Below are 27,662 nucleotides of genomic sequence, written 5' to 3'. Positions count from 1 at the left end.
TATATGAACAAAATATAACAGCCTGTCCTGTGCTAACAAACACAATGAATTAACATATGCACATGTTCCTAGAATGAAACAATGTTGGATTTAGTGGAAACAATGACATATAAGTATATACATCTATATCAAAATATGGAGCTGATAGCCTAATTAAAGGTCGAACGGTGGGTAGTGACTACCCCTTCCTCCGATAAAATGTTCTAAGGCAGCTTGCATATTATTTAAGTATATGGTGTTGCCTATGTCCGACAGGTGTGTACCGTCTGTTCGGAACAGCTCTATTTCTGAGGCTTTAATGTTGTGATCGTGGCCAATATACAAACCCTGCACTTGGTCAGCCATGAAATTCTTCATACATTTATTGATTCTGATACGTTTTTTGTTAATTTTATTTCCCATTCCCAAAGGTGCAAAGTGCCAATACCTTCTCGGTAGGATGGCAGACCAAATGAGGGTGGTACTTGGCCATAATGCATTAAATCTAAGTAATGTACATTGTGCATTTTCTGAGAAAGTTTTTGAAGTGATTTGTTCAGTGGTTAGGTCATTCGAACCTAAGTGTATGATAAGAAAGTGTGGTGGGCTTTGATTTTTTGTCATTTCATTTACAGTTTTTTGTAACTCTTCCCATTTAAGTCCTCTTACTCCCATCCACAGGATTGACGCCTTTAAGTTGAGGTTGGTTCCACCAGGTCTGCTAGCTGCAGCCAGTCCAGCCCAGTATGGGATTGATGATCCTACTATCCATATTGTTTTATCTGAAATGCTTTGGTAAAATTACTTGAGAACATCTTTGTGTGTGTGGGTGTTGCTTGTATGGTATTTGTGGAGTATGCATGGAATGTGTGTAATTTTTTTTTTTTGTGGGGGGTGAACTAATATGCCGGACAATTTATTGCGGGCGGATGTAAGTCAAAAATGAGTTAGATTTCCATCTACCCATTTCTTTAATCTGCGTATCGGGAGTTCCGCGTTTTGCCAATTCGGTGGCCATGCCGATGCGGAAACTATGAGACCTATAGTCACCTTGCACTTGGAGAAATGAGAGGGACCTATCTAAAACTGCCTGAAATTGAAAACGGGTAATCGGTATATCATCTACATGAACAAACAATGTATCTGTATTTGGGGGCCAAAACTGCAAATAAGGCTCGATTGTTGCTGTTGGACAAAATTGTGTGTCTGGTAATTTTTATATTTGCAGAACTGAACTTTTGCCTATTTGATCTGTTTTGGATCTATTTATTTTTATGAAAAATTGACCAGCTTTGCTTTTGGAGATATCTGTAATGCACAAAGCTAGAATTTCATTCACTCTAAGCAGACCAAAAAAGGTAAGAGTGTAGGCTGCGGAAAAAAGTGCAGTCTCGAATGGTGAGCGGCATTCCGATTTTAAGGTCTCTATAATTTTACCAAACAGCTGAAATGATATGGGGAGTCGCATGTCTTTACTTAAACCACCAGACCTCTTAAAACCCTCGATAGATTTTGTAACACTGAAATTTTTTGTATTGTCCTGAAACCTGTTGATTGTGTGGTAATAAGATATTGCGCTAATGTATAGACATATAGTTCTGTAAGTGAAGTTATTGATTGAAAGGAATGCAACGAATTGTAACAGCTGATGAACTGGGACAGGCCAGCTTTGAGCCAACCCATAGTGAGCAATGAAATTTTTGAACTTTGTTAATGCAGTGTTATAATCCTGGTGAGTATTGGGTGCTAACGACCTATACAAAAGTCTTGAAGCTTCCTGTTCTAAATGTCCCAAATGTGGCGTGGTAGCGGTATGGGCCATAGGTCTGCCTCTGGTGCAAGTCGTCGAAATCTGGCCCACTGCGAACGAGATAAAGCATCAGCAATGCAATTTTCTTTTGTGTGTATGTATTTTGCTGTTATCTGAATATTATACTGTAGTAAAAGTAATACAAGCTTTCTGACAATATTCATAACTCTGTCTGATTTAGAAGATAGTGTGTTAAGGACATGTACTACTGCCATGTTGTCAATGAGGAATAGGATTTTTGTATTTTGTAAGCACCCATGCCATAATGTAATAGCTACCATAACTAGAAACATTTCAAGAGATGTCATGTCTCTGGTGATACCCAAATTAGCCCAAGACTGAGGCTAGGACCCAAATGCCCATTTCCCCCCAAAATAAATGCCGAATCCTCCGTTGCTTCCCTCTGCACTATCAGTGAAAAGTTGTATGGTTTGATTATCTAAAAATTGAGTTTTGATCACTGAAACACCGTTATATGATCGCAGAAATACTTGCCAAATAAGGAGGTCTTGCTTAATATTTTTAGTAAGCCTAATTTTGTGGTGAGGTTTTGAAACTCCGATTGTTGCATTAATGAGGCGCCTGCAAAAGGCACGACCAGGGGCAACCACCCTACAAGCAAAATTAAGTTGACCTATGAGCGATTGAAGTTCTTGCAAAGTAACTTTTTTTGAGGAGAGGAAGGAATTGATGACATGCCTTAACTTATCTAACTTTTCTGTTGGCAGAGCCATAGTCATGTTTTTGATGTCAAAAAGGATACCGAGAAACACAAGTTGAGTAAATGGTCCGACAGTTTTGTCTGCAGCTATTGGAACACCCAATTCTTCGCAAAGGGACTTAAACTTGTCAAGGGTATCGTGGCAAACCGAAGAAAATTTGGATCCACAAAAAGAAAATCGTCTAAATAGTGCAAGATAAACTTATTGCCTGTATGCTGTTCAGTTAACCAATGCAAAAAATGTGCAAATTTCTCCCAAAGCGCACAGCTTATTGAGGAACCAAATGGGCCCATTTTGTCAGTATAAAAGAACCATCTAACTTAAAGCCTAACAGATCAAAATCGGCTGGGGAAATAGGTAGAAGCCTAAAGGCAGATTTTATGTCTGACTTTGCCAAAAAAGTTCCCTTCCCTAGCTCTGCAATCATTTCTGCTGCCTCGTCAATACTTGAACATTTGACTGAACATTCTGTGGAATCTATGAAAAAATTTAATGAATCTTCATTAGCGTATGATAGGTGATGTATTATCCTCATGTCCCCATCTTTTTTAGGGACCAAACCCACTGGTGACACTTGATGGGTTTTAAAAGGGGGGTTGTGGGAATGGCCCAGCTACTCGGTTGAGTTGTAATTCTTTTTTTGATTTTTTGGTGTGCTGTGGGCAAATTTTTGTACAAACTTGGGAGGTTTTTACTTAACCGTGCTCTCCTAGGACCCAGGTTCTGCAGTCTAATCCCAAATTTAAAACCCTGGAGCAGAAATTGAGAATGTTCATAACCTTGGAAATGTTTTTTAAGTGAATCAAATTTAATATGAGTATGCCCTAATGTATGGAGATGTTTTTTTCCTTGCGCAGCTGACTCTGGGATGATTTCCTCTGCACTGACTGCAAGTGTGGCTGTAGCGGCATCTGGGGAAGGAAGTACAGAATTTACCCTGGTTGTATATATTACAGCTTAAAGGATATTTGGCACTTGTCTGTGTTGTTTTAGGGGGGAAGTGTTGTGTTGTGTTCTTGGAATATTGACCTAAATTAGCATGTGCATATTCTTGTGGCTGTGATGTATAATTGAGATTTGATTGGTTGTTGACATACATAAGCCAGAATTCACTATGGATTTTCCCCCACGACATTGTTGGGTTTGATACTCTGCGTAGTCGAAATTGTTCGTCGTACTTATACCAATTATACGAACGACTAGCTGCCAGCCGGATGTCTCGCATATATTTTAGCATTTCTTGAGCTTTTGCCTCACAGTGTTCGAAAATGATACTCATGTAGATCATAAAAGCTGAAGTCCACTTTTCTATACTTAATTGCGAGTTCTGTATTCGCTTAACAACACATAAACGGCCATTTTTAAAATGGACTTCCCCTTGTGAATCCCATTCAACTAATTCCTTGGCCGACTTTAGCAAGAGAGAAAGATCTACAAATTGCCCCTTCCATATTTTTTTTATTTAAGTTTATGAGGTACATGAGCGGCTATACTGTCCGCTGAGCAAGTTTGCTGCTGTGGTAAACCTGCCATTTGAATGAGTGACTCACCCGGGGTGTCGGTTGTCGAGATGCTCACGTCTGCGGGGGGATGGCCTTGGGGCTCCTCAGGAACTGACACCTCCTCCGGGCACTGTGACTATGCCTCAGCGGGGCTTCGGGTGCGACGATTTTTTCTCCCCTTTACCCGAGCTGGCGAACCCATCGGCCTCTTCCGATTGTTACTTTTGTCTTTGGTTTTCACAGGCGGCATGCTTCTGCTTCAAAGATAAAAAAAAAGATATGTGGGGTTTTCAGCAAGGGTATACCGGATATCGAGTATAATTAACTCGTACGTAGTTCCAGCTTGCAAGATAACTCATACATAGTTTAAACAATCAATACAGGGTGTCTCAAAATTAATATTGACTATTTGATATAAAATCAAATAATCCTGATTATTTATCGAATGTATGTTTTGTAATATTTGCTTCCCAAACATATTTGGTACTTAATACTTGAGGGAAAACATGCATCTTGCGATTTCGCTACATATGGGTCTACGAATTCGTTATACGGATGTAACGAATTACGGATATAGCGAATCAAATTCACAGGTCCCCAGGACTTCGCTATAATCGAGTTTTACTGTAATAACTGACAATTGCTTACAGTCAGGTAATTATAAAGTCGAATCGGTCTCATCAGAGACACATATTAAACCCAAATATTAACAGTTATATGATTATTGTGTCTATTACTTTTAAGTAGACAATAACAGACGGACGGACATTCCGATCACTATATAACCTCCCACTTTCCAATGCTTCTGATTTTTTTCTGTCAGTACGATTTCCACCATCGAAAAACAATGTTCACCTAACCCTTAAGGCTCGAAAAATCTTTTACTCATCTAGATTTTGAATCATCGCATTGACCTTAAAATATTGCTATGATTGCACAAGAGGCCCACGGGCCTTATAGGCCACCTGAGTAGCATGTAACAACTTTCCAACAACTGAATTTGGTTTGACTATTTTAAACCAAAAGACTTGAAATTCACAATTTTGAAAGAGGCTTATTTGGAAAATAAGCATGCTTATTTGGGTTACTTAATACCCAAAGGCAGATCAGAGTAACAGAGAGAAAATGCATTTCCACTTTATAACCACCAGTTGTGCACACCAACCCAGAGAAACCACTGACCCTGGGGCCACATATTTCACAATATTCAAAAAGACATCATCATAAATGGTTGATTTATACCAAAGAGTAGATTTCAAAGTATTACTTTATTTTCAGACTATAATATAACCCCTCCAACCCCCAAACCCCCGTCTGTAGTACCCCTAACGCAGAGGCCCTGAAATTAACCATTTAATTTTGAAAGAGACATCTTTCTTCATCATAAATATATACTTAGATCAATGGCATTGTACCAAGGAGCAAAGGAAAAAATTTCCAAAGAATTCATGCGTTTTCACAATATAATCATTATAAAACCCCACCCTAACACCAGAACCCCTGACCCAGGGGTCATGAAATTCACAAATTGGGTAGATGCATCCTTCCTCATCATAACTATGTACATAGTTCATTGGTTTTATACCCAGGAGCATAGGAGAAGATTTTTAAAGAATTTATACATATTCACTTTATAATCAATAGAGCCCCGCCCTAACACCAGAACCCCTGACCCTGGGGCCATGAAATTCACAATTTTGGAAGAAGCAATCTTATTCAACATAACTATGTACTTAGTTAGCTTATTTAATGCCCAGGAGCAGAGAAGAAGATTTTCAAACTATTAATGCATTTTCACTATACTGTCTATTTAGCCCCTCCCTAGCACTAGCACCCCTAGCCCTGGGGCCATGAATTTCACAAGTTTGGAAGAGGACTCAATGCTGATTACAATCATGCCAACAATTTGACTGCTTGATGTCCAGGAGCATAGAAGAAGATTTTTAAAGATTGCACTAATTTTAGTGGTTTTGGCCCCACCCCTCAGGCCCCAGGGGGACAGGGACCATGAAATTCACAATTTTTGTTCCCCTTTACCCATAGATGCTTTGTGCCAAAATTGGTTGAAATCGGTTCAGCGGTTTCAGAGAAGAAGCTGAAAATGTTCAAATGTTAAGGCATGGCGCACGGCGCACGACGACGGACAACAACGGATAGCAATAAGTCACCTGAGTTTACTAAGGTGACCTAATAATGTTATGAGATCAACATATCATAATTTATTCCCAATTAGCTCAGGTGAGCATTTTGGCCAATGTGCTTCTTTATCAACTTTTTTTTGCCCCCTTAAAATTTCAGCTTTAATCCGCAGGGAGTCATTTTTCTTCACGTGGGTTCTACAAATTTTTAGGGTGGTGACACTTTTTCTACGGGCAAAAAGGTCATCGAATAATGACCGGGGTCATTTTTTGACGTAGAATATTGACCGGGGGTCATTTTTCTCTGTCGTAAAATGACCCCCGATCATTATTCGATGGGGGTCATTATTCGTCTTTACACGGGACAACAGGGGATAGTTACCTTCTAGTATACCTTATCCCACCTCAGGAGTTTCCGTTCCTAAATCTGTTTACATCATAAATTTGTTTGTAGATTTTTTTGGGGGATTGATCAGTTTTCCTGCTTTTCCCTTTTCATCTATTTTTATGAATTTTAATGACCTCTTTTTCAAGACCTTCCGTTTGTCATGACAACATTAACACTAAAAAATGACGTCAATCTTCTACCCTTCATTGATTTTCCTACAAATATTTCATTCGATGAGACTGAACAGTCATCAATCTTAAAAATCTACAAACAATGCATATCTGTTAACACGGCATAAAACAAGGATCCGCTGTCAATTTTAGAGGAGGAAGTAGATGCGAAGGTGGAGTAGACATCATCTGTTGTCTGAGTTGAACAGATATACCTTCAATGAGCTATATTTAGTAAGCAAATAATATAAAAAACGATGGTCTAACAATTAATATGAAACAAGTCATATGTTTTTTTTTATAATTGTTAACAAAGCAAAGCCATAAAATTTATGAAACACTGACTTTAAACGAAGTTGTAGGAAAATCATATGACATCATTGTATATCAGAAGCCTTCCATGGCTCGAAAAATAATTGTATTTAGAAAAAAAAAGTTGCAAAAGTTATAAACCAAATGCAAATAATAAAAGGATATTACTACATTGATAAAGAAAGGTGATAATACAAAGGCAAATCGAGTTTGTTATCAAATTATTTGTTTGTGCTAAATCTCCATAGAAGGTTAAGAATCCAAATATGATACAGCTGAGACTCTGTAATGTCTTCTATTTCAAGTTCACTGGGATAATTAAAAGAACAAAAACAGCTAAGCTTAAAAAGGGGCACAATAAGTGCATATTGTTATTGTTTTTCCAGCAAATTATTGAAAATTTCAAAATATATTATTAAAGTTGTCAGTGAATTGAAACAAGGTTATCTTGTTGATGATCGATTACAAGATACCAACATATCCGACTTCTAATTTCGTTGTAAAAACAGTTGTCTTTGATATTACAAACCTAATTTTTATTTTTTCGTGAGGAATGGTTGAACATATAAAGTAAAGAGAAGACGTACGTTTTGATGTCAAAGTGACGAGTCTGTTTGAAATGTCAAAGCCCCTGTAAGTTCTATAGTGCAATACATTCTTCTTTCAACATATGTCCACATCCTTTCAAGAATATGTTGACCTGACTTCTAATTATCAACTGTAATGGGGCAGGAAATTTACTGTGGTTGATATTTTTGGCTTACATGTATTTAACATTCCATTTGAAATTACTTTTACACATATTAAGAATCCTCCATTTGTCGGGTAAGAGCTGCACCATTCAGCTTTTACTCGTTACTCAAGGCCATTGAGTATTAGAATGCATAATTTCATTTCTCTCTAGATGTACATTGTACAATTAAAAGTCTTGCATTGTCTATTATATTTTGCATATGTGGCACTAAACACTTTTATTAAACATACAAGTCATTTTAACGCAATTAAACGCATTTTAATTCAAAAAGGTTTGAATATTAAACTATTCACAATTGAAAACTCGTTGCAGTATTTTCAATTTCTTCCTGCAATTCTATATACATAAAAATATTTATATCTATAGGCGGACTGTTAATTGTAAACTGTGAACAGATCTCCAAGTTCCCCATCACAACTATCTATGACCATGGATATAAGTCTATTTGGAAATGTTTTACTTCTACTAGTCACTTTATCATTTCATAGAATCATTCCAGTCTATACCAGAGGTACGTATGTGATCAACAAAACATTCACATGTTTTTATGAATGTATAAATCGATTTTTCAGATATACCTGGTAGATAAGAAAATATCACATATTGATGAAAAAAGTACATGTATTCCACTTAAATCATGAAATTTAGAATGAAAATTAAAAGGCTGCGAATATGAATAACAAATTTTCGAATATGACTTACAAAATATTTAATACAAAATTACAAATCACTAGATTTATCATATTTAGGGAAATATTTTTTTCATATAAAGCAATTAGAATAATGCAACGACTCACTGCACATGACAATGCTATTATATATTTCTTTTCCTTTAATATTTATTAACATTATTCATTAAAAAAAAAAAAAAAAAAAAAAAAAAACTTGTCATGTCTAGAGTTTTGGTACTTAGGAAATTATATTGTCCTATATAATTCTCTAGCGTAGATTGTGAACTTGATATAATTGTTCCTATAGTTCTTTTCTCAATATTTTTCCTTTGGCAATTGTTAAATAAATAATGTGTACAATATTTGGTCTAAATTATGCATGACATTGTGTATTACTACACAGTGAGATGAATTGCAGGTGAAACACAAAAAAGTCAAGCTGTCCGTTTAACAAACTTTCTCTTGCTTTAAACTCCTTTATCAACTCTCCTTATGAAATGTGTTGCTTTTTGCTAATTCTATAGATACAAGAAGGTTTTCAAGTTTTTATTCAAACATGTACATGTATAACCCTTAAATAATTTTATCGAAAATCATTCAAGTGCTATTATACATGTATACTCATAGTACATGTACTTATATATGAGATAGGAGAATTCAAACCATATATAAATGACTATTTACTTTTACTATAAACATATTTATTGTATAATACAATAAAGATTGGGCAACAGGCAAGGTCTATGTACACTCTCTTCTAGTATAATAGGTCAATATACATATATTAAATAACAATACTTGTACATAATTATCAATAAAGGTTCCAAATGTAAAAAAGAAATCACAATCAACTATTATTCATCAATATTATGTAATAGAAATGACAACTCCTAACTGTTTACAAATTATTTACATACTTTTCCAGCTTAAAAAAAAATTTAGAAAAAATTATGCATTTAATAAAGTATTTTATATTACAGTTTTCCTTATTTAGTCTCTTAGAAGATTTAATGAATTCATATACATATGAAATATTTTACAATTTGTTTGAAAAGATTATTGACATTTTCTTTTTAAAAGAGTTCAGAGTTCATAAACAACATCAATATCAGATAAATTTTTTACCAGTAAGTTTCTGTCAACAAAATATGATGGGACGTTGATAAGATAATGTTCAGTATCTTATGTATGAAATCCAGACTTTTGACATAATTGGATATCTGATAAAAATGATTTTTCCTAATGTGCATTACGATTGCCAGCATTGTTTTGCATCTAACAATGTAAGATATTCTCGTTTCTATTAGCAAAGTTAATGTACCTACAATGTTTGATATGTTTTTTTTTCATCATCACTAAGACTGTTCCAAAGATTTATGGTTGGGGGAATGAAACTATTCTACCACGACATTGTTTTACAAACTGGTATACATCAGTTATTACGTCCAGAACTTAGGTTGAACGCATGATGAACTGGAAAAAAGGTGGGATCAAATCATACAAATAATCAGGTGCAGAACCATTTATCATTTTTTACATCAATTAAAGTTTGTGTTTTCTCTCCTAAAACCCCTGTCACACCAGGGCTGCGTCCTCACGGCGACTGCATGGCGTCCTCAAAAAATGCAAAACGCCGAGGTGATCGCAGTGGAGTCTCCTACAGCGCCGTGACAACGCGGCGAGATCTCCACTGAACGCCCTAGGGTCGCGTAGGGTCTCCTAGAACGCCAGGAGACGGCGATCACTTTGGGCATGCACAAAGTACGCGCCGTGTGATCGCGGTCTGATAAGAACGCCGTAGAAACGTAGTATGATCGCCGTAGCAGCGCGGTGAGATCTCCAACAACGTAGTGGAAGCTCCGTACGAGCGCCGTGAAGACGCACATGATCGCGGCACGAACGCAGTGATAGTAGACTGCGCTTCCACGGAGACCTCACGGAGATGTCGCGGAGTTCTTGGAGATGTCACTGCGTTTCTATCGCGTTTTTACGGCGCTTCTAATGAGATTTATCGTCTTGTGATTTTTTGGACTGCGATTACACGGCGACAACACGGAGTCGTCACTGCGATCATTGCGCTCCCATGACGTTTCTACAGCGTCCGTTGGCGATCACAATGCGCTTTCACGGCGTTGTTAGGGCGTTGTCAGCCAGCTCACAAAACAAGAGCGATGGGATCATATTTGTTCAGCAATTATTCCAACGTATTTGTTGCACTAGGAGCATCTGAGTGAAAACAAAAATGGAAGAGAAAATTACATCAGAACTTGTTCTGTTGTTTCACTTAAATTTTGTAGAAAACTTTTCAGTGTGTTTATTTTTTTTTTACATTCATAATAAAATCAAAGAAAATCTAACAACACATCTGAACCGATAAAATTTAAAAAAGGGAATTTAATCATAAAACTATTTATAATTAAGTACTAAATTATGTAAATAGAACATTTTTAATTAATAAGAATATTTCTTGGCATAATTAGAAGTTTTTTCATCGTGTAACTTGAATCTTTAAACAAAAATGTTTTACATTCCTTAAGAATTTAAATCAGTGAGTATAGAACGCATTGTGAACGTATTGTGAACGCAGCCAGCGCAGTGAGAACGCCGTAAACACGAGGTGAAAACTCCTAACGCGCCGTGAAAACTCCGCGGAAGCGCAGTCAATCGCCGAGAGATCTCCGTGGGAACGCAGTAGAACGCCGTGAGGATCGCGTCCGTCGCCGTAGGGACGCCGTGACATCTTCATAATATGAAAATTTTACAGAAATTTGTGCAGTTTTCCTGCGATTCCACGGCGATTTTAAAAATTTAACAACGCCGTAATGACTCCGTGTGAACGCAACTTGGTGTGACAGGGCCTTAAGATATTATGGTTCCCATCTTAGTTTACCATACAAACAAATTCTGGACTAATTATTTCTAAGCCAAGTAATGATTATTGCAGCCTCTATCTGAACATTTTCAAGCAATTCTGAACTACTTCAGGTACAATTATCCCACACAATGTCTACATGTTCTAAAATTGGTCTGATAAAAGCAAAATGATTTTTATTAGTAAATTTCTATCTATACTACAGTGGTATGTTTCAGTTACCTAAAGTATATTCAATCCTTGTTTATATCCTAGGCAGTGCTTAGGTGAGCGATGTGGCTCCTGGGCCTCTTGTATAAAGGTTAATATTTTTCTTCGCCAGGAACTTGGCACTTTGGAGTGAGAGTTTCGTGTCTTTCGAATAAGACCTAAAAACCCGCGTATGGTACAACTAAAATCCGAATCTCCATAAAGTGACTATGAGAGCTGAATAAAGATCTTAATGATTGATAGATTGTATATTGTTTAACGTCCCTCCCGAGAATTTTTCACTCATATGGAGACGCCACCACTTGCCGGTGGAGAGCTGCAAATTTTGTCCTATACTTTGCACTTAGGACCATTGAGCCTGGAGGGATCTTTTCCGTGCAAGCACCTACTCCGACACAGGACCTCTGTTTATACAGTCTCATCGAAGTACCGGCCGCCACGTCCCACAGTTGGATTCGAACCCGCGACGTAAGTATTGCCTCCTTACCTCGCGACTCTAGAGCAGACGCTCTAACCACTGCGCCACGCGGGCGACTCTTAATTTGAAGTTCGTTTTATGGGGGCATCGCTATGTGAGTAAAAATTCCGTCCGTCTGTACGTCCGTCCGTCTGTTACGCTTTAGGGTACCCATCTCTTATCCGCAACTCCTCTTATATCACTGAGTGAAATTTAATGAAACTTTCACTGAATCTTTATTACATATTGCCATTGTGCACCTCTTATTTTACTTTTTGATCCGGTACATATTATGGGTTTCCCGGCCACAGCGAAACATGGACTTTGTCATCAGTTATAACCATATGTGAGGCGGGGGGTATCATTTAGTGAGCTCATTGCTCACAGTACCTCTAGTTTATACACTGAATTGACTACGGATTTCTTCGACATGACAAGGAGCATACAGCGGGAGTGACCAGTCCACAGAGGATGCTCACTCCTCCATGACACCTGATCCCACCTCTGTTGTTTTGGAGGTCCGTGTTTGCTTTGCTCCTATTTTGTCTTGTTTTCTTGACTTTGATATTGAATACTGTTCGTTATCCTTCTTTTAAAATATATGTAGATGAAAAATTATAGACACTTATTCTTATAATAGATCTTTGAAAATAGAATGTCATATAATTTCGATGTCAAGACAGGAGTGAAGGTCATTTAATATGACAGAATATGTGAAAAATTGTGATATGATTTTATCGAGATAACAAACAGTATGCAAGCTCAAGAACCTTTAAAAAAGAAGTTGGATAAGGTGCCATCGAGAAATGAGCTTACCCTGCCGACCGGTCACACCCACCATGTACATGTACTCCTTGTCAGGATCGGTAAAAATACGGGAAAATCTGTCGACAATTTAGTGTCATAATAATAGCCCAAAAATTAGTATGAAAAACGCCAGCTAGCATTTGACTTAATGTTAAACTGTCCTTGCTTACAAAGCCATTGTTTTAACCATAAAACGAAAAGATGACTTTAAACGAGAGTGAAGATATTTTCGTTTCAGCAATTTGTTTGTCAATAATTTACATCGTCTTAGAATGAAACTAAATCATCTTTTTTTTATTTTCAGTGTGCAATGTAGGTTTTCATGGTATCAATTGTTCTTTACCATGCAGATTTCCTAGCTATGGTTTCCAATGCCAACTAGCATGCAACTGCACTGCTGATATCTGTGATCATATTTCAGGATGCATATTTCAAACAGGTTGTTTATTTCATGAATAGGCCTTATGCATTTAGCAATAGTCCACCCCTATTAATTTTTCATCTATATATCTAACGATAATAATAAACATTTTTTCATAATATACTGTTCAGGAAGTCACGTTTTTTATCTCTCATTCGACACGATTGTGGTTTGATGAATTCGTGGAATTAATGCACAAATAAATATAGTAAAAATTTACAAATTACATCCTTGGTTTATTTTTCCGATTTGAGGCACAATAAAGATCTATTTTAAGAGAAATGAGGTCAAAGTATAAAAAAAGTCATAAAATGCTGATATATTTGAGGAGCTTTGATCAATATGTTTTAGCATTAAGATGTAAATCAAAATATCTTACTTTATTAAAATAGAGGCGATCGCTTATTCAAGAAATGGATACAAAGTTCAAAGAGAACATCAAGGTCAAAAATTGTTTTATAAACGGTTAACTATCAAGGATAAATGTTTTGTACTACCTGTAAATGTAAAATCAAAGTAGACTCATATATCATTAATACTTTACAATACAATCATACACTTTTTTAAAGAATACATATATTTATATTGAAGCAATACTATTTTGCAGTCTACAGTGAAGCTACGGAGAGCGCTATTACCAATAGAACCCCTGAAAGCAGTGTCAATAAAACCAATACTAGTATTTCAAACGTTGCACTTTCTTCGGAAAAGAATTTTATAGCATTTACATTTGCTGGGATTGCTTTCTTGTTTGGGATTGTACTGATCGTATGTATATATAAACGCAAAAAATTCAATGTCATCGAAATGGGAATTGAATGTGAACAATATGAGCAAATTCAAAGTCAACCTACACATATTTCATATATTTATCCAACAAATGAATCAAATACACATTGTTCATATATTTATCCGACAAATGAATCGAATCTAATAGATAAAGTAAATGAACACGAAGTCGAAAGTGAAAATTATGATACAATTCCAGAGGAAAATATTACACACAAAGAACAAGACCCCGTGCAAGATCAAGAAAATATACGAATATCTACAAATCAGGAAGAAGAATCGGAATTACTTTTCAGGACAGAAGATGATTATATAATTGTTGCTCAGATTGATGAATTATCCGATGGCAATAAAGAAATTTAAAGCTCGGTGCATGTCTAGAATCTGACATATTTAAACGTATTACGTTTATAACTGGCTAAATATATTAAAATAGTCCTTTAGAGATCAATGGTATAATATTAATCTAATAAACAAAGCATTAAAACAAAGAACTTTTTAACGCGCAAGAAAAATAACGTCATATTTCTGCGTACTACGTTATCAGTTTCAGAGAGTGGTGACATGGATTCAGAAAACCACAGTGTGATGCTCCGGAAAGTCGGATCAGGACGTGATTGCATAAAATCAACAATAAAATTGAGTGATACACATCAGGTATATAATAAATAATTTTTCTGAGAATTCACTCCTTCGATGCCATTTTAAAAATTCCTATTGAAGGGAAGTGAAGACAAAAATGTATATATTCTCAATATGTTTCAAGTTATCCACATCTTTTATTTGAGATATCATATGTTAAACACCTTTTTAAATGTTATCATATGTATGTTATTTAGTGAATAATGTATAAATGTATTGAAAGTGTATTGAAAATGTTTTGAACTTCGTATGACATCATCGTATCTAGTGAATGTGTTTACTTTACAGCTTCAATAAAAAATTTTAGAAGCTAATGCATTTTCAAATTCATGGAAGTCAATTTAAAATCATGCCAAATAATATAAATAACTATATTCAGTTTATATATTTTTGGTTATAAAGCTAAATGACTTAAACATTTCTTCATTTAGAGAAACCTGTAGGCACCTGTAGGCATCATTTACATTTACTAAATCTTGACCTTATGTGGACAAATCCAAGACTATCTCATGTAATGAAATTGCACAACTTACTGTTATAATGTAAATGGCATGCAACTACTAGTATTTTGAAAGAATGCAAAAACCCTATATCTTCAGTTGCCAACTAAATGGCATGATATTTTGATGAAATATGTCTGAGTCAAAGATATGTTGAAGATTTGTTTTGTCTTCCTTGAATGATGTGCATTCCTTTTCATATTTATTTTTTTTAATTATATGTATTTTAAATTTTGGTGTTTAATAACAAATTTTATTTCAAATACATGCATTATCTTTTTAAATTAAAAAAAAAAAATAAATATTCATATTGTAACTCTGAACGTAACTCCATTTAGTAATGCAATAATCGAATCTTGTTTTTGAGCAAAATGGTCAACAAAGTAGCATTGGTAATTAAATTATCTCTCATTTGTTAGCGGGGAAATGTATGCATGTAATATTTTAATCACTTTTTGTAATAATTTCAGTATTTCTTCATCATATTAAAGATTGCTAAAAAGACTCCTGAAATTTTTTTTTTTTTTTTTTTTACAAATTTAGAGTAGAAAATTGATTAAAAAATAGAGCTCAGTTGAAATTTTATTTTAAGGACATGGCAAGGTTTCTGGCTTAAGTATAGAAATTTTCAAGAACCTTTGTACAGGTTTAATGGTACCAAACATGTTTAATTCTGGTTCGTTTAACCTACAAAGCCAGCCTTCTTATTTAGATTTTGTCGAATCAATGCTTTCACAATTCTCAATGCATTTCTTATGTAAAATTTTGATGAAAAGGACATACATAATTTTTAATCATACGATTTCTCTAAAACCCATTTATTTCATAGACGTTTAGAATAAAATACATTGTTGTATTCTTATATCCGATGACATGTATGTATTTTGGCTGACAATGCAAATATAAAAACAAGGCACAGAAATTCCAGCACTGTTCTTTAATTTTGAGTTACTTCCCTTAACATCTAATTATTATTTATAATGATCAAGAGTTTCTATCATGTAATTTACGTTATTGGAAACAAACTGTAATAAATATATTTGCATGTATTTATTATAACTCTTATTTGTAGTTACTAAACGGTGCCTCGTTCACTTGACCTGTGTTACTGGTTACCGGCCTAGCTTTCACCACTTTCAGCACTAATTGTTATGCTATGAAATGCACACTGGTTATGCTATTTAATACACACTGAATTGTCGAATGCTCGAATACGGTTCATAATGTCCATACCATATACTTCATTGTAAATTAGTACAAATTTCTCCCATATAACTTCTACAACATTTCAGTACAACAAAAAGATTTTGACTCAAGATATCGATGCTTAAGATGTTTCATGATCATGGGACAAATTTCCGACTCTAAGAGCAATTGAGCAGTGAGGGATCATCATCGCGCCAACGCCTGTTATGAAACAGGAGACCTTGGTTTTAAAAGTGCCATCCGAAGGACCCACAACAGCGCTTAACAAAAGAAAGGTTACTAACCTTTTTAATTGATATGGGTCAGTCACAGGAAGAGATCGCATCTACAATTTTAAGATCATAGAGCGGGCGTTCTACTGACTGAGATATCGTGACGGTTGAAGAAGTAGCAATATACCCTGCAATATCACCTGCAAATGGGCTTTGTGTCTCCCAGTTGATTCAATTTGCAATAATATCCTACACCTACGAACGTGTTTTAAAATAAAGAAAGCTATTGACAAACAAGGATATCAACAGTCCCATTTAAAGTTACCATCTCGCAAGTTTAACTGTCAACAAATAAAATCTATCATTAAGTTAAATATTGACTGAATTTTTTCATCAAAATCGTGAAGACATCAATAACAGGCAAGCTCATCACTTGTAGTCAATAATCCAGAGGTAAAAAAAATTAGGTAGATTACATGATCAATTCGAACTGGTCCCTGCTGACAAAGCAAGTAACAACATTGTCTTCCTTTGCGAGGCTCATTATATAAATTATTTTTTGAAGAACTTGGATTTAAGTCTACAAGTGGTAATCTAATTTGTACATAAAGTTCTCTTTCTAAGGAAGATATTCATCAAAATCATATGTCACTTTTAAATATTTTTAGTATTCCAAACAATCAAAATTAATTTAAATGACCATATCTAAACTGGATTCCGAAAATTCATAAAGATACATAGCGGGTTCCAGTAAATGTTCAACGAATACTCTTTCTTTACTCCTCACTAAGATATTAACAGTTGTGAAGATGAAACGTCAAGAGTGCTGTGAAACAATATATTCCAGAAGTAGTGTAAATCAGATGTTCTAAGGAACACTTGGAAAACTTGAAATCACAAGATTTTACCAAGTCCAACAGCTAAAGAACTTGCAACTTTTCAGCTTTAAACACAAACATTTCCCACAATAAACTAAAACCCAGGCTTTTTGATATTAAACACTGACAATTTTTCAATAAAAATGGAACTTTTAAATTTACTTATTATGTAATGTGCAAAATTGTTTTGTTAAACATCTTTCTGAGTGAACACATAAGTACTCTAAAGTTGACATTAAAAAAATGCTTGAGTTTTTGATTGACCACATCTTTGTGGTTTTTGGAGACCAGGACTTCCAACTATCTCTGAATCAGAATCTGTCCAAAATTGTTTACGTGAAAAGAAAAAAAAACAGTTACTGTGGCAATCAACTCGACATTTAGATGTATCGACGACGTATTGTCAATTAACAATGGATATTTCCAATCTTATGTCGATACGATATATCCAAGTGGGCTTGAGATAAAAGATACCAAAGAGTCCGACACATCTGTTTCATATTTGAATATTTTACTTTAAAAGACGTTAATGGTAATCTAACGACCAAGTTCTATGATAAACGTGATCACTTTAACTTTTCAATTGTCAACTTCCCTTACTTATGCAGCAATATACTAGTACAGTACAAACCAGACCCAACCTGGCACTAAGCGGTCCCAGACAGCCCCATAGCAGTCTCAGCAGTCCCAGAAAGAGGTTCCAGCAGTCCTAGAAATCAGTCCCAGTGGGTTGGGTTTATTAATTTACTGGGTAGAGCTTACCCCGAAATGAAATTACCAGTAAACAATGTTGATTTTCAGTAGTGTCATCAAATTTGTACAATTCAATGCGACAGCCATTTCAAAACAGTGCAGTTTAAAATAATCATTATTGAAGGAAGAATTTCACACCTACTAATAACATGTCGTATTGAATATTTAAACACAATCATGTGATATAGTTATCTTTCATTTAAAAAATATATTTTTTTAAATTTTCTGTGATTGAATTTGTTTCCATTTTCCATTGTTTCCATATTTAACTTTTGCTATTTTAAACTTGAATCGCTTATTTTTTTATCTACCAGAATCGACTTTGAATAGATCTTATAATTATAGCGCAAGGCTGATTTCAATGCTATGGTACTCTAAAGGCATTTTTCTTAAGTAATGTGCTTTTGAAAGAAATATCAAGTTTCTTAATTTTGCTTAGATTTATTTTTCAGTCATGATTATTGTCACTGACGTATCAATTTAAAATACATTCGCTTAATAAGCGTGAGGGTATATAGTGTTCGGGATGTCCGTCCGTCTGTCTGTATGTCTGTCTAGCTGTATGTCAGTCTGTCCCACTTGGTTTTCCACACTTTTTTTTTAAAACGACTGTAAATATTGTGCTGATGTTTGGTATTTGTGTGTATCTTAAACAGTAACAGATCAAATTTGAATTTCTTTTTATTGATTGTAGACGGGAAAAGATTTTGTATTTTTTTATAATATAGTTTAAGATCGGGTTCGTGCGGAGCATTGCACTAAATTAATATTCTAAACGATATTATCGAGTTAAAGAAAATTTTGATTGAAACACACTGGATAGCTTAATATTTAGAAACAAAAAAATATGTCGTTAAAATGATGATTATATCCTGTTGACCCGATTTAAGGACAGAATACGTTCATTGTAATGACAATGCCTGACTTCGATCATGAACTTGAGTAACTGTTGTTGAACTAGAGTAACATCGAACCCGATATAGTTTAACTGGAGTGACGTAATTTTTCTACCATAGTTCTACCCTCGTATTTCCGTTGATTGAACTATGGTAGAAAAACAAGTAGAGCTTTTCAAAAAAGCTTACCGTCTTTAGCAACAATTTTAAACAGTTAACAGATCTACATTTAACAGGCCGTATAATTCTTTTGAATTTCTTGATTTTGTATTTCTAAATTAGCTTTTCACGGGCATTAGCCCTACCACAGTTGTCGCTCGGTCATCTCCGTAAACTTTGACTGGCCGAGAGCTTTCGGCAAACCTCGGCTGATTCCCATTCTCTCTTCAAACAAGAAAGGGGAAAAGAATAATAACAAATTGTAAAGCCTGCAAGCAATAACTATCAAATTTTATTTATAATGAAATTAAAGAGACCTTTTTATTTATTGCTATAAAAAATATCATGTTATTAAGAAATAATTACTGCTGAATTTGTTGTTCGTTTTGTCATTTTTTTAAGATTGGAAATCTTGCGAAATTGTTAAGTCGTACGAAAAATAGATCATCAGAAAGTTATCTCCCTTGCCTTGAACAGCATTTCAACCAATGAAATAATTGTAAATTTTCTCATCATGCAATTTCTACCAATCACAAAAGAGAGGAAGTGCATAGTCCGAAGACTGTAAAAAAACTTCAACTATACAATACCGTCTTCCAAGGAAGACGGTAATTACGTCACTCCAGTTAAACGATATCGGGTTCGATGTTACTCTAGTTCAACAACAGTTACTCAAGTTCACCTGATCGAAGTCAGCCTATATAGCAAAGAGAACAAACGGGGGATAACTCTAATTCAGTGCATACTAATTCCGAATCGAATGTCAACATGGCAAACATGAAGCGAGAAAAAGACGTCGAAATAATTAGTAAAACTGAATTTCGTCTTTATATGAACATTTTTTGTAGTTTAAAGGTTGCACAACCTCGAGAAGGTTTGTTTTCATTTATTTGGTATTTATTTTAATATAAATACTTTTGTATTCTTCAAAAGTCGTCGAAAATATTTCGAAGCAATTCTCATTGGGTAATTTGTTTTTTGCTACATTACGACAGAGACATTATTCATACATGTCACTGATAACATTCAAGTGTATGGGAGGTATTCTAACAGTTAGATTATTTTAAGTGACAAACAATAGATCATGTTTGGATTCTTTTTTAAACCTAGTAAAATGAGGTGTTTTGACCAAAGCATGAATGCATGTGTAATGTCATTCATAGACACCTCTCTTTGTAAGACAGATCGACTTAATTCTAAGACATTTTATTCATAAACAGGTCATTACCAAATGTCCACATTTGGGGGACACTTTTTCATAAACAGGATATTATAAAATGACACCTTATAGAAAAAGGAGGAACCCGATAGTGGACAAGTAATGCTTGTTAACTTGCATCAAGACTGTATTGAAGTATTTTATTGTTTTACTTGAGTCCAGGTGTGGAAAAGATTCTAAAACCAACGCAGTCAAAATATGCTTACCCATCGCACATTACAGGAGGTTTTAGGAATGCACGGGTATAATTCATGCCGTTGTTATGATTCTACATCTAAACCTATTTCTAACTGCATTTCGTTCCCATCAAATAAAATGATGCCTGCATAAAAGCAAAAGTCAACGTCATTCAAACTATTTATAATGACTCTTCTTTATTTCGTTTTCAAATATTTTGCAATTTTTTAATATTAATTTAATGGTTGACATATAAGATGAATGCGTGTGACGGGGAAACATTTCCAAATATTAGAACAGGTCTATGAGGTATATATAAAAGCATTCCATATTTCGCTTAAGTGATCAGTCAGAAATGAATGATATGTGTCTCATGTTTTTATCCACGTCTTTTACCACTGCAAGTGAATCCTTTAGAGTAAGTTATATTTGATCATGATAACACTTCCTTTCCTTAAACCATAGAAAAGGAGATTTCCATTTTATCTTATAAATTTTTGATTTGTATTTGATTTTGTTAAGTTAGTTTGGCCAAAGTTTAGTCAATTGGCCATCGTTGCTTTGATATGCGGTATGACCCCTTGGGCACATCTTCTAACATACAAGAGGGAGCGTTATTATTTTTTGAAAACTAACTTCAGAATCTGTATATCTACAGGCTTTCGTTTTTGCCTACCTACTTTAAGGTATTTACCACCCTTTGGCCTGCATTTTGGGGAAATCTGTATTAGTTTCTCCATCCGATGAGGACATCTTCACTCATGAAGTTTTACATGGGAAGTAGTCAGAAATCAAGTGTGAGCTATCATTTAAATCTAAATTTACCTGGCACTGTCCATTAAGTTAAACAATACAGCTATTGTTTTCACCCCTCACTCTCTGGACAATCAAGTGTGTTACGTAATCATAGCAGATACATAACCATCACTTAGGACAGTTTATTAAGGTCTTCCGTTTCCAACGGAAGGCCTTCTACTGATTCTGATGGTTAAGATTATTAAGGTCTTCCGTTTCCAACGGAAGACCTTTTACTGATTCTGATGATTAAGATTATTCTTATTATTCTTTTTTTTTCTCCTAGACGCCAACTTTGAAGCTTCATATCTTCCTCATTCCTGAACAGACTTTGTTCAAATTTTCAGAGCTTTTAGACTTCCCCAAACCCTTTTCGAATATTGTTAAACAATTCGGAAATTACCTTCTATTCAAGAGTTATTCCCCTTTGATTGAATTTTTCATACCTCTGTATTCCAGACAAAGGCTCAGAAAAGGTAATAACTGGAGCACAAAACCCTTTGAAATTGAAAAGAGGAAGCATTGAAGTTGTGCACATCGATTTTTGTTTTTTGATTTTTGCATTTAAAATGGCGCTAGGGAGGGTTCAAAAGTTAGAACGCGGAAAACAGCAAAAAATTTGACATATTTTCCTTTATACCTTGAAAACTAAAAATATTTTGTTAAGACATGTAGAAAAAAAGCTGTGCATAATTGCAAGAGCTTTCATTTGATACTATAGAAAAGGGGCTGGCCCCTAAAATTAGGGATCTATGAAGCTTGGAAGTTTTTGCTTTATAACTCAAAAACGGTAAATATTTCGATCTGGATCTTTCGAGCAAAATTGTTCTTTAACACCTTTTTGATCTGATGAGAATGTTTATTTGTTCGAATATACCGGGGTTATTGCATAATATGCAGTCCAAAGCAGGTCAGGTAAACATGTAACGTTTTTATTCGGCAAGTAAAAACGACCTCTTTTTGTGTACATGTATAACTTGCTGTAAATAATATACCCTACGGTATTTTATGTTGATTTTCTTCAAAATAAGGTTTTTATCGTGTTTTATGATTAACTATAAAATTATTTATTACAACTAGTTTTTCTATTTTTCTTTATTTAATTAGTTTTATAGTGAACACGTCTTTAAAAGCGGAAGATATGAAATCTATCTTTTTACGTTTATCATTGTAACAAACTATATAATTAATCTTAAACTTTATGCATCGAATAATTCACGATCATTAGTTGTATACATTTTACGATCCCCATGTTAAAGTTATGTAACCCAAGCCGCGAATCCCACGCTGCCTATCGAGGTCACCAGTGTAGAAGCCACCTGTGGACATAAACAAAGCAAGTGTTTGTGATTGTATTAGACCATTGTGTACAAAGACCTATCAATTAATAGAAAACTGTGTTTTTGATTACATCGCGATTCAATAAGATTATTTCACCCATCTTTTATATTTAATCGTAATTCCAAACACTTGTGCATAAAATCATTTTGAATTGTGTTCGCTTTCTTTGGCCTGTTCGCGCAAAATAAAAAAAAAAATATTTCTCTATTCTGTGTTAATGTATTTTATTTCAATTGTAATTGAGAAGGGGCTTCGGCAAATAATTATAAATAGTGATGGATAGTGATAGGTAATATCGTATATGTACGTTTTATTTTTACCATCACTCTTTTGTTTCTCCGTTTACCGGGGTATCATTTTTTTAAAGATTAAATCAGGGACCTAAATAAACATTGAACATAAAAAATACTTTATAATATACTATTATTCACGTATTTGTAATATAGCAAACAGTTTATATCCAGCTTTGTCGCTTTGTGTCTAAAGTTGTGTTGCCCGGTCCTCGTTTACAAACACGTGGTTGCAGAGAACAGTGGGCATATGTGAAAATCCATTGTGTACTTCGATAGTTACAGATGGAAAATTGGGTTTGAAATCATGTCGTTTCTTTCATATCATTTAATTTCACTCTATTTCAGCTTGTTTAAATCTATCGTAATCGCTTGTACATTTATTCATTGCAAGTTTTATGTATTTTGATGGCCGAATAAACACTAGCTGGGTTTGCAATATTTTTTTTTCAGTTTTTATCGAGGTGGATATTGTTTTATGAAACTTAAACTTACATGCACGCATGCATGGTAGTTGTAAGTGGAGGTGACGTTTCTAATTCACGGGAAAACATCCAACATTAAATTAAGCACTTTTGAGTAAGCAGTTATTTGCTACTAAACTTTAAATGTTATTGTACAAAATAATATACTTTTTCGCTGAATAAACAGAATATCTCAACATTGCTTGTATATGTACAGCCAATGTAAGTATAAATATACATGTATGCACTTTTGCGTAGAATAACGGCCAAAATATATACATCCAGAGTTTCAGAATACGATTTTTAAAAAAATTGAAAATTCGTTAATACTATTTATCATCAACCAGTATATATCTCGACAATAAAATATCAATTTAAATTCTTTCCCAATCGTCCTTCCGGTCAGTCATTGTTAATGTTGGTGACATCAAATGTATTTACTAGGGTGTCAGTAAATAGTTTCACCTTAATTGTCTTCATCGTCATTCGGTTTTTTTCATCATTAGAAATAAATTGCTTGAGGACAACTTGTTTTCTCTTCTCACATTGGTAACGCGTATGAACAAGGTTTTAAACAAAGCAAACGGCATTTTACAAAAAAAAGGAAAACGAGAAGAAAAAAAAGTGTCTATTTAGATGAAAAACACAATCGCATTAATTTGTATTTGAACAATCCACATACGGTTTTTTAGCTCTACTGGTCAGAGACCAGAAGAGCTTATGCGATAGTAATGCGTCCGGTGTAAAGACGAATAATGACTCCCATCGAATAATGACCGGGGGTCATTTTTCGACAGCGAAAAATGACCCCCGGTCATTATTCGACGTAGAAAAATGACCCTTTTACCCGTAGAAAAAGTGTCACCACCATAAAAATTTGCAGAACCCACGTGAAGTGAATGACCCCCGTAGAAAAATGACTCCCTGTGGATTTAAGCTGAAATTTTTAGGGGGCAAAAAAAATAAAATTAGATAAAAAAAGCATGTTGGCCAAATTGCTCACCTGAGCTTATTTGGAATAAATTGATGATATGTTGATCTCATAACATACGATTATAGCTATATTTTAAGGCCAAGGCGATGATTCAGAATCTAAAGGAGTAAAGATTTCGATGGTGGAAATCATCGTACTGACAGAAAAAAATCGGCAGTATCATATATTATTATATCCTCCGCTTGAAGAGCGGGAGGGTATATAGTGATCGGGATGTCCCTCCCTCCGTCTGTTACGCTTTGGGGTATCCATCTGTTATCTGCAACTCCTCTTATGTAAAAAGATGTGTTTATGAAACAGCTTTGCCCCTGTATGGCAACAAAGCGAGGATTAAACTTTTCTTAATTGTAATTTAAATATAATGGTACCCAAAGTAGGGTCTTCTCACAAGAAATACAATTGCAAAATAGGAAAGCCCTTGCGCCACTTGTTCAAAATCAACGGCTAAGGATAAGTGTTTGAAAGGTAGGTCAAACTCAGAGGTCAAAGGGTCAAAGTGGATGGTTTCTTAAGAAAGGTTTAATGTCACAAGGATTACATTTGTGAAGTATGAGAGTACTAGTATCTACCGTTTAAAGTTATAGCCAAAGTAAATTAAAAATTTGGCATTTTTGTGTAAAATGGGACAAACCCCAAGGTAAAGGTCAAAAGGTCAAATTTGGAGGTACCCAAAGTAAGGTCTTGTCACAAGGAATATACACATATTGAATATGAAAGACATAGCTACAATAAATGAAAAGTTATGGTCAAGATTAAAGTTTTTGCGGAGAAGCAGACCGCCAGATAGACAGACAGACATACAGACGGACACGATAAAACTATATACCCACGAATCTTCGATTACAGAGACATAAAAAGAAATGGTCTTCAATTAACTTTTCATATCATGATACAGTATAAAGAAGACGGTACAAAAATGAAAATGTTTGTTCTGATTTTCATATTCTCTGAAAAGTATACTGAGAAATGGGTAAAAGGGTGGAGTAAAACAAGAATTAAGAAATGTAATGAATACTGTGTGCTAAATCAAAAGGTTATGTCTACATGTACAGTTTTTGCATTAGAATGTGTATTTTACACTAGTCCATAGCTTTACATTGCATATTTTTAGGTGTTATACCCACCCATCCCCTTACTTATTTAGGAGGAAGTCGATTATCAACAAAAGCAACAACAACAAAAAAACTACCCTACCTTTATTTTTCTATAAGGAGGGACTTAAAATAAGCTTAAAATAATCTACTATTCTACTAATTTTCAACTGTTACTTTGCCACAATACTTTCAAGTATACCCCTAACAACATTTAAAGCATTCTTTAATCATGGCGAAGTAAATTATGATATGATAGAACTTGTGTGAAGGCTTAACTTCATTTCAATATTTTATCTAGAGCCTCTTTCAGTATTATTGAAAGGTATAGAGTTTTATTGATATTTTTGCTTTTCATTTTTTTTTTGTTTTGATTTAAAGTTATTTGGGGGAGGGGGGGGGTAAAAATTTCCTCCTCTTTCATTGTCAAATAGGATATGCCAAATTTATACAAGCTAAACGTTGAAATGAAGGAAAAATTAATTTTTCTATTAAAGAGTATTGGAACCTGATTGTTGCATGGTTTGATTTCTAAAAACAAGTGGAATATCATTCTTTAAGCAAACACTATAAGGAGGAATATCAAAAAGAAATTTTATTTACTTGACAATTAAAGAATCTCTTTTCACTATAAAGGGGGTCATTTTTCAATGGGGGTCAATTTTTTTTTATAGGACTAACATATAAAATAATGACCCCTAGGACACTTTTTCTACAAAAAATGATTTTTTTCTACGGGTAGGGGGTCATTTTTTGTCGTTGAAAAATGACCCCCGGTCATTATTCGATGGGGGTCATTATTCGTCTTTACACCGGCGTCCGTCCGTCTGTCCGTCTGTCTGTAAACAATTTTTCAAAATGCTACTCCTCCTACAGTTTTGGTTTAATTTCAATATAACTTGGCACACAAGTAGAATACACTAAGGTACATAATTCTGTATATCGGTTTTTGATTTCGTTGAACGGCGTTGCCGTGGTTACTAAAAATAGAAATTTCTGTGAAATTCTTTCAAAATGCTACTCCTCCTACAGTTTTGGTCTGATTTCAGTATATCTTGGCACACAAGTAGAATACACTAAGATACATAATTCTGTGTATCGGTTTTTGATTTCGATGAACGGTGTTGCCGTGGTTACTAAAAATAGAAATTTCTGTGAAATTCTTTCAAAATGCTACTCCTCCTACAGTTTTGGTCTGATTTCAGTATAACTTGGCACACAAGTAGAATACACTAAGATACATAATTCTGTGTATCAGTTTTTGATTTCGATGAACGGTGTTGCCGTGGTTACTAAAAATAGAAATTTCTGTGAAATTCTTTCAAAATGCTACTCCTCCTACAGTTTTGGTCTGATTTCAGTATAACTTGGCACACAAGTAGACTACACTAAAATACATAAATCTGTGTATCGGTTTTTGATTTCGATGAACGGTGTTGCCGTGGTTACTAAAAATAGAAATATCTGTAAAATTGTTTCAAAATGCTACTCTCCTACAGTTTTGGTCTGATTTCAATATAACTTGGCACACAAGTAGACTACACTAATATACATAAATCTGTTTATCGGTTTTTGATTTCAATCAACGGTGTTGCCGTGGTTACTAAAAATAGAAATATCTGTAAAATTGTTTCAAAATGCTACTCCTCCTACAGTTTTGATCTGATTTCAATATAACTTGGCACACAAGTAGACTACACTAAGAACAGAAAGAGACTTTATCAACGATCATTATTCTATTTATTCCTGTTGTAAAGTTTCAATTCTCAGCTGCTTTAGTACTTTATATTCCTTTGCTATAATTTCAAACCAGTAGAGCTTCAGTCTCGACAGAGACTTCTGGTTCCTTCTCCCATGCATTTCGACTATACGGAAAAAAGGATCAGCAAATCCTTTGGTAATATTAAAAGAAAGGTGTTGTACCTTCAAAAGACACTATATCCGAACAGTTATTACACAGACTGCCAAAAATATCACGGCATCCCTAAAAGAATTATTTAAATATTTCAATAAATTCTAATTTAGTTCACAGAAAATGCCACG

The 27,662-nt window shown here is 34.6% G+C and overlaps 1 pseudogene; it reads right to left on the bottom strand.

Annotated features, from left to right (window-relative positions):
• Window positions 1–3,319: 3,319 nt before the first annotated feature.
• Window positions 3,320–4,281, bottom strand: LOC134249074 (uncharacterized; annotated as a pseudogene).
• Between the last annotated feature and the right edge of the window lie 23,381 nt (window positions 4,282–27,662).

Source organism: Saccostrea cucullata, unplaced genomic scaffold, assembly GCF_032062105.1.
Source record: "Saccostrea cucullata isolate Sc308-1 unplaced genomic scaffold, CSIRO_AGI_Scuc_v1 ctg1777, whole genome shotgun sequence".
Lineage (NCBI taxonomy): Eukaryota > Metazoa > Mollusca > Bivalvia > Ostreida > Ostreidae > Saccostrea > Saccostrea cuccullata.
Note: the sequence above shows the minus strand (reverse complement) of the source record. Positions and strands in the feature narration are given on the sequence as shown.